Below are 17701 nucleotides of genomic sequence, written 5' to 3' on the forward strand. Positions count from 1 at the left end.
CAGTGGGCTAATGATAAAACAGTCATGGCAGTTCAGGAACCTTTTGTCAATATAAATAAAAGTTTATGATCTGATCCCACCAAATAGCTTGAGTCCAGGATTGAACAAACCTTCAGGGATTGTGATCTAGCTCTGCCTTTGCCTTCCTCCCTCGCATGGAATGGCTGTTTGGAGCATTGTCTGAATTGCCACCCATTTGGTACAGGGAACGCTATTTATGGCTTATAGCCAGAGTATGAAAGAGTTCATTAACAGGACGGATATCATGGGTTATTCTGATATGGTTTATCATTGTAAACCCAGGACTGACATAGGAGATTGTCTTGGTTTGAGGGGCAAAAACCAAAATGTTTACCCACCAGCGGAGGAGGGGGGTTTCCTCTACAATAATCATGCCACTCTTTATCAAATTTAAGAACAGCAGGAACTTTAATCAGACAATGGAAACAAGAAGGATAACTGTTCTTAACTGATATATATATATATATGTATATATATATATATATATATATATATATATATGTAGGTATAGATATAACTATAAACTGACCAGAGCAAACCGCTTCCCCAACACCACAAGAGAAAAGAAAAAAAAAAACAAACAACAAAAACCCCCAAACCCCACAGGTTTCCTCCTGGAGGAAAGTTATACTTATGGGCAGTATCAGTGTCACAGCCCAGCTGGCTGCAGAAGAAGGAAAACTGGAAGCGACGAACCACTGCGTGTCCTGGAAAAGCAGCTGCAAGTTCTCTCTCCCAGGTTGCTGCCCCAGCCGGGTCGGGCAGGCTGTGATGCAAGAAAGCAACAGCAGCAGCAGCAGCCAGGAGCAGCGAGCAGTCAGGAGCAGTCCGGGGCAGGCAGCAGCAGCAGCAGCAAGAGGGCTTCTCCTCTACCCAGCACACACACACACACACACAACTCCCAGCCGTGTGTAGTCCCAAAGAACAAAAGAGACAACCTGCCCCCACCCAAGTGATCAGCAGTTAACTACTTTTTTTGTTAGCTACTGGCATGGGCAGTTAGTGCCAGGGGAGAGAGTTTACATAATAATTCCAAACTACAACAGAGATGTTGATATTACAACTTACTACAAACTCATATTGGCTGTAATGAAATCTGGGATCAGCATAAAGACTGGATAGGATGAAGACAAAAGAACTGAATTGTGAATGCTTTTTAAGGATGGTGTGAACCTCAGCAGCTCAATTCTGAGAGAAAATTCATCAAACTGTGACTCTGAGCACTGAGACCCTTGGGAGAAGTGCAGGGTAGTGGCTGGCAAGAGTGTCATAGGAAAGCTTGATATGGTCACTATAACTTTGGGTGTACTGATTTGAGAGTAACAGAAGCCTTACAATGCAACAGTCACATGATTTTATTCTTCATGATATAGTATAATTGAACAGGAAAGAAGTTACTTTGCCAGTTAGTGTAAGCAGCAGAAAGATGCTACAATTATATTTTATATCAAAACATACTTTTCATTAAAGCTTTCACATTTTCCCCCAGGTTAACATGATCAACTTTCACAAAATTGGCTTGCTGTCCTTGAACTCTATTGCTTGGGAATTATGATTATCTCAAGCTGAATACATTTTCTTATTTTTAATACATAATCATTACATTTTAAATGGGTCAACTTAGCTTTAATAGAGCAAACATATAAACTTTCCGTTATTTTTCAGTTATTATTTCCATGGATTATTCCCAGTTCATAACAGGAGAAGTTGTCTCAATAGGAGAAGCTGTTTTATTTTGTGTGTAGACTTGAGGGGTTACTTTTCATGTGAAGCACACGAGGGCAGCAAAGGACTTCTGAAAAGGTAGTTGCAAACTAATCAGCTTTCATTTTTATTTTAATTAAAATAAATAAACCTCAAATAAAGGAACAAAAATCCTCTCCTTTTTTGGGAAAACAGATATGTCTCAGATTGATTTGCATTAAAAATTCTGCACAGCATAGCAAGAGGAAAAGGTATCTTTCTCATGGATTTGACCCCTGAGTACTGAGTAGGTAAGTCAATTTATCTTGTGCAAGGGGGAGAGAGTATTAGAAAAGTCACTGTCTTGTCTGGGGACTGACTCAGGCAGAATAAAGTGTAACAAACAGCTAAAGGTAGGCAACTGACAGCCAAAGTGTTTCAGAAGGCTTTATTTTTCCACCGAACTACCATGGCATTAAACCATTTTATGCCTGTGCTTAGATGTACAAAATCACAGAAAAATACATAGAAAACTGTGTCTGTAGGCATGCAGTCCTTGCTCTGTTTTGAATTGCTCCAGTGTAAATGTAGCTGTGCTTAATTAAATAAAAGAAAATGCGCTTGTAAAAATAGTATCAGAATCAGGCCTATAAAATGCATACGGTACAAAGGTGTTTGTTTTTTCTTGTTTTTATCAGGTTGATTTTTTGTTTTGTTTGTTTGAGGTTTTTTAAAAGCTTTATTGATCCAGTTCTTATTGCTTCATTGACACAGGTAAGCCATATATTAGTGACATGTCACCCCAAACAGGTGATGAAAATATTTTTATGTTTTGGAGGCTCCTTTCTTTCTTTTTTTTTTTTCCCTAGAAACTCTGATTAAGAATTTCATAATTGTAAATGCTTATTTTTAAATATATTTTAATGAAATTTTACAGTTCTCTATACCATTCTGGCTATTCGTTAGAAGTATTTGATTAACTGAAAAAATGCATGCTAAAAGAAGAAGCAATAATGAAGATATATTTAGGAACCTCTAATCTCACTGTAAGATATTTTCTTTTAATGAAGATATTCCTTTATTAAGACAATTTGCTTCTCAACAGTTGTGAAACACCTATTTCTAAACTTTATCATAACATGCCAGTAAAATTAGTGCGTGAATTTTTATAGTATTACAGGGTCAGACTGAAAGAGCATATTCATATTTAATATCAGGCTTTATATTTTTCTTCCCTCCAGTGATTTTTCCGGAACTGGTTGAAATAGTTAATTGAGTCTTGTTAGACAGCCTAGCTTCAGTGCTCTTTGGCCTCTGTGTTCATAATTATCATAGCAAACAGGGCAAAATACAATAAATTACTTCTGAGTTGAAGACAGGTCTGGTGAGGATGGGTGTTGCTGCTGCTAAGGGCAGTAACAAGACTGTGTTAATGGACCTTTGGGTAGAAGGGATGCTTTATAGTGCTTTTTTGGTATCTACATAGCAGCAGTTTGATCTCCTGCCTTTTGCATGCATACAAGATGTTTAACAAATGGAAAATGAATCCATTTTTATTGTGAAGTCCTCAGCCTCACAGAGGAATAATCTCAATCCACCAGATGGAGCTGAGCACCTTTTCTTAAAAAGACTTGTTGGGAAAAATTATTTCTGAATAAGTCCAAGGATTTCTTTATTTTAAGACCTTGCAGAGGTCTTATTTGCTAATGTAGCTGCACTGATAACAATTATTAAAGGTATGCAAAACAAATGAGAATTACAATCTTGGGATGAAATCTGTTCCTCCTTAAGCCAATGTGAGCTGGTGTTGCTGTAGCTAATGTTTGGTAGTTGTCTTTTCTGAGCCCCAAGTTAGACTTTTTGAAATTTCTGAGAAGCACTTACACATGTTAACAGCTGGGGTTGCAGAAATAACCAACTGTGCAAGGGGTTGCCTTAGCTAGATCATGATAAATATCTGTGTTGACCATGAAGTCTCTCCTGCTAGAATGGTCTTTGCAAATAATGAAATAACTGTAGGATCTGCTTCTGAAACCTGACCTTCTATATCTCAGCTGAACATCCTCAACACTAGGAAGTCTCTAAGCTCTTTTAAAAATGCTTTTTTAAAATCTTGTTAGTAATGGGTGAATTATGAATGAAGGAGACTGGCAGTGGAACTAATAATACAAATCAAGCAATGGATCAAAATACTGAAGATGCAGAAAGGAGCAACACCTATTCTGAGTGAGACTGAAGTACGAAGTCTTGACAGGTTTAGGGAGCTTTTCTCTGAGGAATCTGATTTGCTGTTAGTCTGATTTTCTGTGTCTTCATTGCCAGTTCCACTTGCCAGTGTGTCTATAAAATGACATTAAGTACTCTCAACTGATAAAACTTCTCAGGTCCAGGTCATTCAAGAGTTATTTGCCTGTTGCCTTTTTTTATCCTTTTAGTATTTAATTATCCCTGGAAAATGGCTTAAGGAGTCAGCTTTTCAGAAAAAAAATCAGGCAATATTTGATGCAGCATGGTTTAAGGGCACAAGCATTGACAAACATTTATTCACTGTAATTTGTTCTTATTTCTTCCATCAAACTGTTTGACCATGGGATATGGACAAAGTATTAATATGCAGAATTAATGCTGTTTTACAGAATCTGCTTTGCAAATTTCTGTAAATCCTCCAGGTAATTTGTTTATATATCTTCATGAATTCATCAGTGACTTTGTTGGTAGAGAAATCTAGCAAGAGGGTAGAAGAGCTTTCAGAATTCACATGAAAGGAGGTACAAAATTGAAGAAAAAGTTACCTTTCAGGAATCCAGATATTTTTATCCTACATAGATTTTTAATTTTTTTTCCTCTCATTTTTGGAATATCTGGTTGCTGACTTTCTCCACTGGTGATTATAACTCAAAAATGCTGTGGAATCATCCCAAACTTAGGTTATTTTTGTTTCATATACAAGTTCTTCCTCTTTTGTTTTATAGTGGAACTTAAAAGGACTGATTTTACAATCATGTTGACGTGAATCAGTTGTGACTTACTGGTATGAGTATAATACTTTTGAAATTATACTTTGTCCCTGTAGTGCTTTTTATCCATAGAACTCCAGTGCTCTTTGTGGGAAGGTCAGCAATGTAAAACCAATGTCAAATTTGCACCTCAAGCATGAGGTCTGTGTCTGTGACTAACTGATGCCCAGAAACAGGGGGTCTGTTTTGCATCAGCAGCTGACTACAGTCTTGCTCCTATTTTGTTGTTTATATACCACATGCTGTTAAGGTCTAGCATACAGTAAAATCCTTGCAAGAACACATGCTATTTTTATTGTGTAAAGTTTTAGTGGGAGGTTAAGTGGTTTTCTTGCTTTAGGCTTTGTTCTAGCAGTAGGCTTTTATGCAAGAGGAGAGACTATCCTGCATTCCCTGCTGCTGCTTGTGCAAAATTCACCTCCACATTGCCACTGTTTCCATACATGCTGCTAAAGAGGCTGAGCTTTTCTGAAGTCTTGCAGCTCTTACAAGCTAAGAGGATACAACTCATCTGCGTATTGTAAATGTGAGGATTAGTATGCAGGAAAATAAGTTTAGGGAAAGAGGTATAGGAGTATGTCCTTGTTTACTACTTTTACCGTGGTTGTCACCTTTGTCAGTCTGCATCTACAGCCTGGATAGTAGTGCTGCGTCATTATCCTGGTATTTTAATCATAGAATGGGTAATGTTGAAGGAACCACTGAAGGTCATCTAGTCCAACTATACTACTGCTCAAGCAGTGTTCCCTAAGGCATGTTATTGTGTCAAGACGACTTTGAATATCTCCAGGGAAGGAGACTCCATGGCTACTTGGCAGTCAGTCAGGGTCACCTACACAGTAAAGTTCTTCCTCTTTTTCAGATGGAACTTCCTGTCCATCAGTTTCTGCCTGTTGCTTCTCATCCTGTTGCTTGGAACCACCAAGAAGAGCCTGACTCCATCTTCCTGATACCCTTCCTTCAGATACTTAAAGACATTGATGAAGTCCCCTGTCAGTCACCTCTTCTCAGTGCCGAACAGATTCAGCTCTCTCAGCCTTGGCTTATAAGAAGGGTGTCCATACCACTCATATTCTTAGCCTTCCACTGGACTCTCTCAAGGAGCTGTATGTCTCTCTGGTACTGAGGAGCCCAAAACTGATCAGTGACCTCATTCTGAACACAGATGTGGTCTCTCCAGGGCTGAGCAGATAGAACACCTCCCTTGCCTTGCTGGTAATGCTCTTCCTAATGCAGGCCAGGATACCACTGGCCTTCTTGGCCACATGTACACTGCTGGCTCATGCACAGCTTGCTGTCCAGCAGGATCCCCAGGTCCTTTTCTGCAAAGCTGCTTTCCAGCAGGTCAGCCCCCAGTCTGTACTGGTGTATGGGGTTATTCTTTCCCAGATGCAGGACTCAGCATTTGCCTTTGTTGAACTTCACGTGGTTCTCCTCTGGCCATCCCTCCAGCTTGTTAAGGTCCTTCTGGAGGGCTGCACAGAACTCTGGAGTATCAGCCACTCCTCTCACCTTTGTTTCATCAGCAAACTTTCTGAGGAGGCATCTGTCCCTTCATCTAAGTCATTGATGGATAAGTTAAACAATACTGGCCAAATCAGCCTTTGTAGGACTTGACTAGTTGTAGGTCTCAAACTAGACTCCATACCTCTGATCACAATCCCTTGAGGCCTGCCATGCAGCCAGCTCTCAGTCCACTGCACTGTGCCCTTGTCCTGCCTACACTTCCTGAGCTTGCCTATGAGGATATCATGGGACACAGTGTTAAAAGAATTGCTGAAGTCCTCTGTTCTTGAGTGGTGGTGGAAACATACCTAGGGAATTTTCATTTTTGTTTCACTCCATTTTGCCAATGTATGTCGTGCCTGACTAGAAGAGCAATGCTTGAACTATTTCACTTTTAATCCATTTTACTTCTATCCATTTTAACTTTTATTGTGTGTTCTAATACCAGTTTGCTTCCTGGCATTGTTTTTGGTTATGAAGCCTTCTACAGGCTTTGGTTAAGATGTGTATGTGCACTGGAACAGATGAACTTGTTCAGATCAGACAGTAAATATTAATCAACACTGAAGACTTTACAGATATTTTAAGTTAAAATAGAAGGCATTTAAAGCATGGAGTTGCTAATGAAGAAATACCCACTGGATACTTAGTAATTATGTGTTGGAAAAAGTTCCTTGCCTCTTAGCAAGTGAAATTAACTGGATGAATATTAGGATGGTTAGCTTTATTCCTGTCACTCAATGATTCTTTTTCCACTAGAAACCTTTCCTTTTTTCAGGGCTATTTGCTGTTCAGTTGTAAGAATTCTCTATTTAGAAAGAAAAAAGTGCAGTAGTAACGTATCATATATACTTACTATGCTGATAAAAGTTTGGAGACAAAGAAAAGCAAAAATGCTTTTTTTTATACAGAAAGGCAAACTGCTTTAGGATTTTGAAAGGTTTCCTTTCACTTCAGTTAATGTAATCACCTTATAATTTAGAATTTGAACATATTTTGAAGTTAGGGGATCACAGGATAATTAAGCATCAGTCAAGCAAATCAATGCTAGGCTTTTAGTTATTTATTTGATTTTTTTTGACTTACATTATTATTTTAACATAATTTCAAATAAATGTTGACTGTTCAATTAAGCTGTTGCCTTTTTTAAGACTGTAAACAAAAGTATAGTTTCACTATTACTCTGTAGTCCTAGTGGTGGATTTAAAGGATGTAAACCAGGAGGAGCCCGTTTGAGTGTGGAATTATAGTGATGGGAAATTAATGCCATGGTGAGCACAGGTGAGCCTTGTATATTTATCTTAGTTATGGACTGTGAACTTGTTTCTATAACTTGTCATGGGGAAGGGAGAAATCCTATTACCACTTCTAGCTTTCTTTTTACAAACCAGTACTGTCGGCCTCCTGTGTGAGACCATACATGGCAGTGTAAGTAGAGTTTCCCAGATGATTAAATTACACTGTTTTGAAAAAATTAGATGATGTCAGGAACTGTTGCACAAAGAAAAAAGTTCCATTAATTACTTGAATATTTATTGTATTTGGGGTAGTTTAAAACATAATGACCATTTACTTCAGCATTTCTCTGTTAGCAAAAGTTAATCCTGCTTTTAAAAGAGTAGCGCCAAGACGCTGGGTCTTAAGGTCTGACTTGTTTTGTTTCATGAGCATGCTCAACTTCTCTTCTAATTTTCCCAGGAAGCAGAAACTTTCTGTCATATAAGGCAGCTTCTTAATGGCGTGGTTAGCATTCCCTGTTCTATGCCCTCATAGCCTCTCATGTGTAGCTGAGCACAAAGGGGAACTGGAGAGGCAATTTCTTTTCAAAATCCTGGTTATGGCAAGTGTTGCATGTTACCTGCTAAAAAGGAGAACTTTTTCATATCTCAGTTTTATCTCAGGACATTGAGAGCTTATTCAGGTTGGAGTCCTTCAACGTAGAGATCACTGAAATGTCATCCTTTTAAAAGGATTAAAGAAGTACATTCTGATGTTATAAAAAGTCTTTGACATTATAATTTTTCTCATAAGTTTTTGTTTAAATGTATTTTAATTACCAGGCTAGCCATGAACACAGCATATACACTGTCTTTGTTGCCATAGCTAGAGTATCCAAAGTCTATGAAAACACAATGGGGTAGAATTTGAGGGAAAGTAATGCATATTTAATATTATAGGATTTAGCATCTAATTTAACACCTACATTTAAGCTTCATTTGAAATGAACAACATTACAGTAATATTTTTTTAAAAGAACAGTTGTTAGATAGATTGAGGTAATTCTTAAGGGAATATGTTGTTTGATATTATCTGAAGAAATAAATATATATAGAGAAGATATTCAAGTTAAAACTGTGTGGAAGCTTTTTATACTTTGAGCCAGTCAGTCCCTTCTAGCTGTTTGTTGAGAGTTACCAGTGTGTCACTAGATTTTAATACTGCTAGTGAAACAGTGTCTTAACTATGTATTTTTGTCTTTCTCTGGTCATTTCTGGAGCATATAGAAATGATATTCATGGACAGAATGTGTGGCTTCTCTAAGAGAAGCAACTAGTTCTTGCAGTTGTTCATGGTGTGTTGCCATTTGCTCTGAGTAGAGCACTGCTCTTCATTGACACGTTACCAAATACTTACATGTATGTAAACATAGCATTTTTATTTTGAGGCTGAGATGCTTATCCTTCTTTTAAACTTAAGAGATTTTACGTTTGGGATGGTTAAAGTACTTGTAGCTTTTAGGCTACCTAGAGTCAACACCAGACACGCTGCTTCTTTTGGTTGACCATGAACATACTAAAGGTTAGTATTTTCTATTCTCAAAACACAAACTGTTTGTCCCATTAGATTAGACGTACTTAAGTACCTGAGAACTTAGGGAAATTAAGAAACGTCCAATTTGAGTTGAGGAAAACTGCAGATGTTTGGACTATGATTCTTAGCTCAACATGTTTAGGAAGAGAGTAATTGCCAGACAATATGAATGCAAAGAGAGTATAAAGTTCTACCAAATTAGATTTCCCATTTGTAGACTGCAGAAGGCAATGAGCACTGATGAGTGCTTAGAGAAGTTTTTATTATATACCTTCATGGTCCAGTTTTGAGAAGCATATGCGTTACCTGAAGTGTCATCAATTTAAAGCACAGACTGGCCCTAGAAATTAAATAGCTGAGGTGTTATTCACCTTAACAATTTATTGTAATTTGGAACCAATGTTATAGTGAAATGTGTGCATATAAAATGGAAACTAACTACTGTGGCAAGAGGTTCTTACATAAGCTCAGCCTCAAGACCTTTCAGGAGCTCCTTTTCCCCTGGCCATTTTGCACCCTGCCCTTGCTAATTATAGAGGCACTGTGCCTGAAACAGTGCTGGTTAGGGTTCAGTGCTGAGATTGAATTACCACAGGATTTTATCGCTCTTTATAAAGAGTATATTAGTTGGAATCTGCAGCCACACTGCTCTAGCTGTACCCTGTGAACTCATCTTTGCCATGTGGTTGACAGCCTGTGAAGCAGAAACAGTGGGCTTATCAGCAAAGCAAGTACTGGGAGTGCACTTTTCCTTGAGGCTGGTCTTATAGATGTGGGAGAACTTTATTCAGAGATCCTTTATTTTGAATCTGCATAGATTTTGTTTGAACTTCATTAAAGGGAATGTAGTAATTCTCGTTCTTCTGTTCTGTTGAGTCTGATCCTGTGTAGGCAAAGGTGTCCTCTGGGTCATGCAACGGATGGGGAGCAGCCAACTGAGCAGGGAAAGGGAGGCAATGCAGGAAAGCACAGCCAGAGAAATGGCCAGAAAGCCATGATTTCCAGGTAGGCTTGGCTTGTATTTCCAGTGCATTGTATGAAAAGAAGTGAACCCACTAAAGAGAGGTGATTTTATCCTTTTATAGCATTAAAAAAAAACCAACCAAAACCCAAAAAAACATTCTTAGTGGAGTCAAATACATGGGAGAGAGAGTGATTTCTGCTTTCCCAGAAAGGATAAGTCCCCCTCAAGATTCCCTGCAGCAGCCAGGGCTGACTGCATACTTGGCAGCCACCATGTCCCTGTTGAGCAGCTGGTGCAGCCATCCTGTGCTCAAGAGACATCAGGTGACATGCAGACAAAAATGGAGATATTAAGTCTTTTATTTGGATGTTGGAACAGATGACTGATACTTTCTCATTTCCCTAATAGATTTTCCTTTTGATAGAGGTGTTGATCATTTTAAGGAGCACAAAGCTAAGACTTAAGTTTAATTTGAAAGCTAAGTATACAGTGTCCTTGTTAATAGAAGAATACCCCATAAGACTGTAATGTTTTTGTCACTTTTTTATTTTAGTCATCTTGGAAAGGGAAGATTTCATTTTCCAGCCTCTTGCAAATCAAAATAAGAAAGAAGACAAAGACCTCTGTTTGCTATAAATCAAGCATAGCTCTCTCCTAAAGTGTGGATATAATACCTAACTAGAACTGCAAGAAGTACTGCTCATGAAAACTTGATAACTCATTGATAAGTTGTACGCCTCTCTGGCATGCTTGGTTAGCCTTCCTTAAATTCATTGGAAAGCTCTCAACTGGGTTTTAGCCTCTGCCTGCTTTTTTTTCTGGACTAATCCTTCAGTTACTGAATTGCCACCTCTGGGGACTAGGCAGAGAGTTTAAAATATGATAAAAATCTAAAAATTTCTCCATGGTTTGCCAAGCAAAACATCTCTACAGATGCACTTGGTTCATTGAAACATCAAAGGCTAAATTGCTGAAGTAGTTTTCAGTAATTGTAAAGAAGATAAAATGGTTTCAGTAGAAGTTTAGCACTTGAATACTGATCTGTCATCAGAGATGACTCAAATTTTGACTTCACAACTTAGTCCTTGCCCAGTTCCTTTTGATTTTTGTAACCATTCTGGAGACTGAAAATGTCAGGGCAGTAGCTCTATCACTAACCAAATTGCAGTACTAAATAGGGTGCTCAGTGAGTTTCACTGAGCAGTCTTATGTTCTACCAGTAGGAAAAAAATCTTGAAGATAAGTGGACCCACTACTTTTGGAATGAAATAATTGAAGGGGATGATTATTTTGTGATTTATTTTCACTTTCATTTAAAATAAATTACTGTGGAGGCAATTAAGAATTTCTTCACATGTAATAAGTTAACTTGATGAATTGTGATGGTCTAGAAATGGCTTAAATTTATTTTGGGTAAGTGCAGTCTATCAAATTAAAAGTTAGTATTATGATGTTTTCTAACAGCCTTTCAATAAACAAAGAAGCCTCATTGGAACTGGTTTTATAAATGCTGGTTGTAAATGATTTATCTTCACCTCATTCTTTGAGGGCTTTGTCCAAGAATTAAGTTCAACTTTTACCTAATATAACTTCAGAAAGATGAGCAATTTACACATATAAGTCAATGAGTTATGGACAAAAGACATTCCTGCTGGATAATTTTAATCTGATTAAAATATTTTTAATGAACTAGTATGTAATATTTCTGTTACCACCTTTGAAAATACTATAAGCATTTTTACTTTCCTGCACTGCACGTATTTAGCAATAGTTATATGGTGTGCTGAAATCCCATGGAGGTATTTAAAGCACTGTAAGAGCTGCATTGTGTTAGAGTTAATTTATACGAGAAATTAAAAAAAAATTATTCACGGAGGATCATTTGAGTAGGACATGAAGTTTGGACAAAATTTGACCTTAGACTCTCCAGACTTAGCTGTTCGGGTGGCACTTGTGAAAATCATGATTTAAAGCCTGTGAAGAACTTCTTTCTCTTAGCACCAATTTCTAGTCCTAAGGCCTCTTACATCTCTTCTGAACACAAAGTTTAACTAATGGTTTACTATGGAGTTAAGTTACTATAAATTAACCATAAACCCAGAAGGATCAAAAGTAAAGTTCTATAAAAGGATTTGTAAGAGAAAATATTTTAGTTAAATTTTATTCAGATTGTATTTCAACAGGTGGCATTTCTTTTCCTTAGGAATTCTGGACATTGGTGGTAGACACCTGCATTTTCCGTGTTGCAGTTACCAACGTAGAGAGTGGCACAGTCTTTACTCAGAACCCATTATTTTAATAGCAGAAGAACCACTTGATGTACAAGTATTTACAAGGGTGCATGGCTTTTTGTTGCATCATGTTTTTATCTGTCAAACCCTGTCAGTCTGTGGGAAAAATAATGAATGCTTAGAAATATCTTAGGGCAGGGTAGTTGAGCAATATGGTAAATGTGAACACATCTTTTGACTGTAAAAATCTATATCTAGAATGTGAAATCACAATAAACTTCACCAAAAATAATGGGCATAGAGGTGATCAGAAATGTTTTGATCTGGTCATTTGGAAACTATCTTGCACAAATTGGATACAAAATGCATCAATAAAAGGTATTGAGCAGAATAAACTGCAACAAAGTTGAATGTATTTATTCTTAAATTTTAAAAGGTGAATTTAAACCTTGATCTTGTACCATATTACTGTTTTAAACTCTGTCTAGTCTGATGTATGCCCCACTTATGGAGTAGCAGGGATGAAAATGGTATTTTGGTGTTGTAGAATATTGTATGTAGGATAGAGGTGCTTGTTGAAATAGATTTCTGTGTGACTGTTCTGTCAGTCAATCAGTTGCTTTCAAATACAACAATATCAGGAAATAAAGGTAGGGTATCTTAATCTTGTTTTCCACTAAATTTTCTTCAATCATAACCTGCTGTACCAGGCAAATTTCAATGGGTAGCTGAGGAAACATCCACAGAAAGGTTTTATTATTCTTCTGCTGTTATGTGTTAGCTTTTCTGAAAAGAGCTGCCTAACTGGAGAGCTAAAGTGGTCAGGGGACTTGTGGGCCTTCCTTTTAGCTGATACCAGCCCTCTTTCTGTTTGAAGCCATTCCTCCTTGTCCTATCCCTTCATGCCCTTGTAAAAAGTCCCTTTCCAGCTCTCTTGTAAATCTCCTTTATGTAAATGTCTCTTTTAAAAGCCTTGCTTGATCAATCAGAAAAAAAAGAAAAAACAACAAAAAATCCCAAACACACTAAACCCCTCTTTTTTTTTAAATTTTTAAATTCTGATCTTGTGCAGTTAGCCCTTTTCCCCCTCTCAAGTCCTCCAAAAGCTGATTTTACCCATTTCTGTGATCAGCAAGTAAGCTTTGTGTCAGTGTTTATTATATTGTGTCAAGCTTCATATCTGAACTAAAATTGACTTGTTCTTTTTTATCCTAGATCTATATAGTACCTATTTCAAGAAGAAAAATGTTAAGGGAGGCAAACTAGATTCTGATCTTCAGTTTTCTCCTTGTGAAACAGATATAGATTTCAAAGAGACTGATATGCCTACAAATATGTACAAACTAAGGATAGCCAGAAGGCACTATTTCCAGTTGTACTTCTTCAGTCTCACAGATAAGTATGACTATTGAATTTATCTAACTGTGTAGTTTCTTAACATGCCATGTATCAACAACTATCCGCTGTGATTTCTACTTTTGTTATTCCCTGTGCTGCCTGCTGCTGCAGAGGTCTTTGTGGGTAGGGCTCTGAAGACTCTTCTGGCTTAACAGCCTGTAGTATCACACCTCAGATGCTGCCCTGTTATAATTTTCCTTATTCTTCTGTTTCACTCAGTCTTGTTCTACTGTTGTTCTAATGAGGCTGTGAATAGGATTCCCGAGTCTATACATGCCTCCATAAAAGCAACTGTCTCAGTCTGGCAGTACTGCAGTGTCTACCAGAAAAGGTGTTTTGCATTATCTTTCCAATGCTGCAGTTCTTAAAAAGGATTTGTTTTATTAAATCAATAGTTATGAGTGCCTTAACCACTGCCATAATCTCATTAACTTTACTTGCTGTTGGAATAGAAATATATATTTAGATTGTTCTGAAATAGATAAAAAGTTAATAGAAGGTGAAAGTAACAAGAAAACCATGGAAGTCATTACTATTTTACTTCCTTGAAATGTGATTATCTGTTAGCTAAAGCAGATATTGAAACAGAAACAACTGACACTAGGTGTTACATAATATATAAAATAGTGTGTCTGATCATAAAAGTTATAGGTGAGGAAATGAATTAAAGCTGTGACAGGGTAAGTTCAGACTGGGTATTAGGAAAAAGTTCTTTGCTGAGAGGATGGTTAAGGACTGACATAAGATTCTCAGGGCAATTATCATGGCCCCAGGTCTGTTAGTGTTAAAGAAGTGTTTGGATGATACTTAGATATAAGGTTTAACATTTAGGTTGTCCTGAGTGGATTGAGGAGTTAGACTTGATCATCCTTGTGGGTCTCATCCACATGTCTTCTATGGGTATTCTATAGTTTTATGTGTGCACACTGTTGAACTTTCTCTGGAACTCCTGTCTTCTCAAATCCTTATATATCATCACCAGCCTATAATATATTTCAGAGTATTCAACGCAGGGATTTTCTGCTGTTGTATTTCTGACTGTAACATAATGCAGAACTTATATTAAATCACACACATATAAGAGGGCAAGAAAGGAATAATATGCTTTTTTTTTTTCTTTTTAAATGTATTGGTAGAAGAGGAGGTGATAATTAGGTGTCAGCACTGTGTGACAATTCTGATGTCTTTTGATAGCTGAAGTGTCCAGAGCTTATTGTTCCTGTTTTTCCCCAGTGCTGTCTTATGAATATTTTACTAAGTCTTCATGAAAGCTGAGCTGTGGTCACAAAAAGTTATATTTTAGCATTAAAAAATGCGTTTTAATAGTAATGTATGCAGCAAATAGAGAACAAGATGTTTGGCAGATTTCTATCTTTCCTAAAAGCAGGAAACATACCTTGCTAAAATGGTAGTGTTTCACTCCCAGTGTTCACAGAGGTATTGGAACACAGGCTTTAAAGGAGTAAAGAATTAAGCATTCAGTTTTGATACTGGCCTGCTGAGATCTTTCTAGTCCCATTTAGGTACATCAGGAAATTAAGGTATCAAATGCTTTACAGGTTCCATTTATTTTTCCAAAGCAAATTTTTCCAGTGTATTATATTAGTATTATTTCAACAGTTGCTTAGAGATACATCGATATTTATATTGAGATAGTGCAAAGCAAATGAGGTGAAGATTTGGTTTCTCTACATAATGAAGTACTACTTTCTAACCCTTTCCTACACAGAATAACTTGACTTAATTTAGTGGCCAGACATGCAATGGCATGGAACAAACTGTTTTTCTGAGCCACATGAAGTACTTTCTGTACATCACATATCAAAGGGCCTGAAAAATCAAAAGAGGAAGTAAATTATAGCATATCCAAAAAAAGATCCCAAATGTTTATTTTGTGCCTGTAAGGTGATGTTACAAGGTTGCTCAAGCTAGTTTAACCTTAGAGCATTTGAGAGGTGACTCATAGCAATCCTTTCCTAGCTTCCTACCAGTGGAAGCAAGAGTCCAGGATTTAAGAGGTGATATACAGTATCCTTGCTTTCTGCTATCACTGTCTTGGCCTTTGTTGAAAAGCCAAGTTCTTCCTTGGCTAATGAAAAGTTTGTTGGTATTTTGTGCTTCCATTTTACTCTAGGGTAGAGCAATAAACAGAACTCGCCTGCTTCACCATGAAGAGTTATGATGGTGCAAAGTGCTCAAGAATGAGGTACTGTAGTCCAGATGCTCCTAAAATCATATGCAATGATGATGACTTTGCTATCCACAGGAATCAAACTGCAACTGTTCAGTCTGGAGACCTGGAACTGCAGAAGATAATTTAGGTGCCCCTGTAGACAAGCTGAACATGTGAAAATTATATATTCCCTTAATAAAAAAGGCCAGCTGCATACTAGACTGATAGCAAGGGCATAGAGAGCAAGTGGAGGGAAGGTTATTATTATATTTCCTTCTGTTTGGTGCTTATAAGACTGCATCTGAAATAATGTGTTCACTTTTGGGCTCGCCAGTACAAGAAATACATATGTATACTGGAGTGAGTCCAGAGAAAGGCTACTGGAACAAATTATGTATGAGGAGAGGCTGAGAGAGCTTAATTTGTTTACTCTAAGGAAAGGAAGATCTTATTTCTGTCCTAAACTGTCTGATGGGTAGTTACAGAGAAGATGAAGCCAGACTTTTCTGGTAGATGCATAATGACAGAGCAAGAGGCATTAGAAAGTTGGAATTAGGTAAATGCAATTAAACAGTAGAAAAATTGTTTTACCTTGAAGGTGGTTAGACGTTAAATCTTAGAGCAGTTATGTAGTCTCCATCTTCAAAGATATTCAGAACTTGAGCAGAGAACCTCAGCTAGTCAAACTTGATCTGAGAGCTTTTGAGTCTATATTAATCTATGATTCTTATCATATCTTGAACTAAAGTACTCTTAAAATTCTTAGTGCCCTTATTTCTAAACATTTTAATTCACTTGTGTGTTGTAAGTATCTATTTTTGTGGATATTAAACTAAGAATTAGTTGTTTCCCAGAACTTCCGTTTCTTCTGTTGCAAACAAAATTGTAAGAGCTCTTTTTGCCAAATCATGCCCCTGGCTATATTGATTTATTTAGAAATGTATCATTGCTCAAAGTATGCCTGTGTTTAGCTCATAATGTTGTAGAACAGTATGGACCAAATTTATGTTGTGCTACAATTTTTGCAAGTATATGGACACTAAAGAAGATTTTGGCTTTCAAGAATAACTTATATGAAAGGCATATAAAGAAAGTAGGTCACTTATGGCCAGTAAATATAGATCTCATAATATTTTTCACATATAAGTAATTACATTAATTTTAGTATTTTCTACAGTATTTATCAAACACAAGTAGGAAGCTTTAGATCCCAGCTTCACAGTCTTGGACCCAGTTTTGTAACTTTTCACATATCTACATTTTTTTCTCAGTTTATTAACAATTCAGTTAAATTCTAAAGGTTCCATAGTGTATAAAGCAATATACACTTCAGAGCTATTCATAATATCTAAACTAGACATTTTCATCAGCTGTCTTATTTGTTGGGCAAGATGACTTTGCAGTGTTCACTTTAAGTAGCTGAGAGTAGGCGTTATGAATGTTTCATGGTTTCTTGAGATATTTATCTATTTTTTCTGATTCTAAATTGTATCTTCACCCATGCCCTTTAAACTGCAATGAGTAGGTTAGATAAAAAGGAACAGAAATATCACAATCTGTCTTTCTTATTCAAAATTCCCAAATGTAAAAAGAAACAGGGAGTGTAATTGTGAAAACAGTGTGTTTGAGTGTGCCCAGGGATAATGGGTTCACTCTAGCCAGCAGCTAAGCACCCACCCAGCCACTAGTTCTCTCCCTGCACAGAGAGGCAGAGGAAAGAGTTAGAAGAGCAAAACCTGAGAATGCCTGGGTTTGGATGAAGCAGCGAAGCTGCATGCACATGCAGCAGTAAAATCAGAAATTTATTCACTCTGTTGGCAGGCAAATGTCCACCCAATTAATGAATAGGAAGGCCTCCGCATGCATAATGATTACTTGGGAGCATGAAAGCCTTAAT

General features: G+C 37.2%; 2 long non-coding RNA genes across 2 annotated transcripts in view; both read left to right on the forward strand.

Moving 5' to 3' along the window:
• The first annotated feature begins 1605 nt into the window (after nucleotides 1–1605).
• On the forward strand, nucleotides 1606–13622 carry LOC139671868 (uncharacterized). Its single transcript, XR_011697801.1, has 3 exons — nucleotides 1606–2015; nucleotides 9915–10043; nucleotides 13449–13622. It is a non-coding gene; the product is annotated as an uncharacterized lncRNA (long non-coding RNA).
• Nucleotides 13623–15794: 2172 nt separating this feature from the next.
• The window catches only part of LOC139671867 (uncharacterized), a 44837-nt gene continuing 42930 nt past the window's right edge, over nucleotides 15795–17701 (forward strand). Inside the window, exon 1 of the long non-coding RNA XR_011697800.1 lies at nucleotides 15795–15837. This is a non-coding gene — a long non-coding RNA (uncharacterized lncRNA). The remainder of the gene's footprint in view (nucleotides 15838–17701) is intronic.

This window comes from Pithys albifrons, chromosome 5 (genome assembly GCF_047495875.1).
Source record: "Pithys albifrons albifrons isolate INPA30051 chromosome 5, PitAlb_v1, whole genome shotgun sequence".
Taxonomy (NCBI): domain Eukaryota; kingdom Metazoa; phylum Chordata; class Aves; order Passeriformes; family Thamnophilidae; genus Pithys; species Pithys albifrons.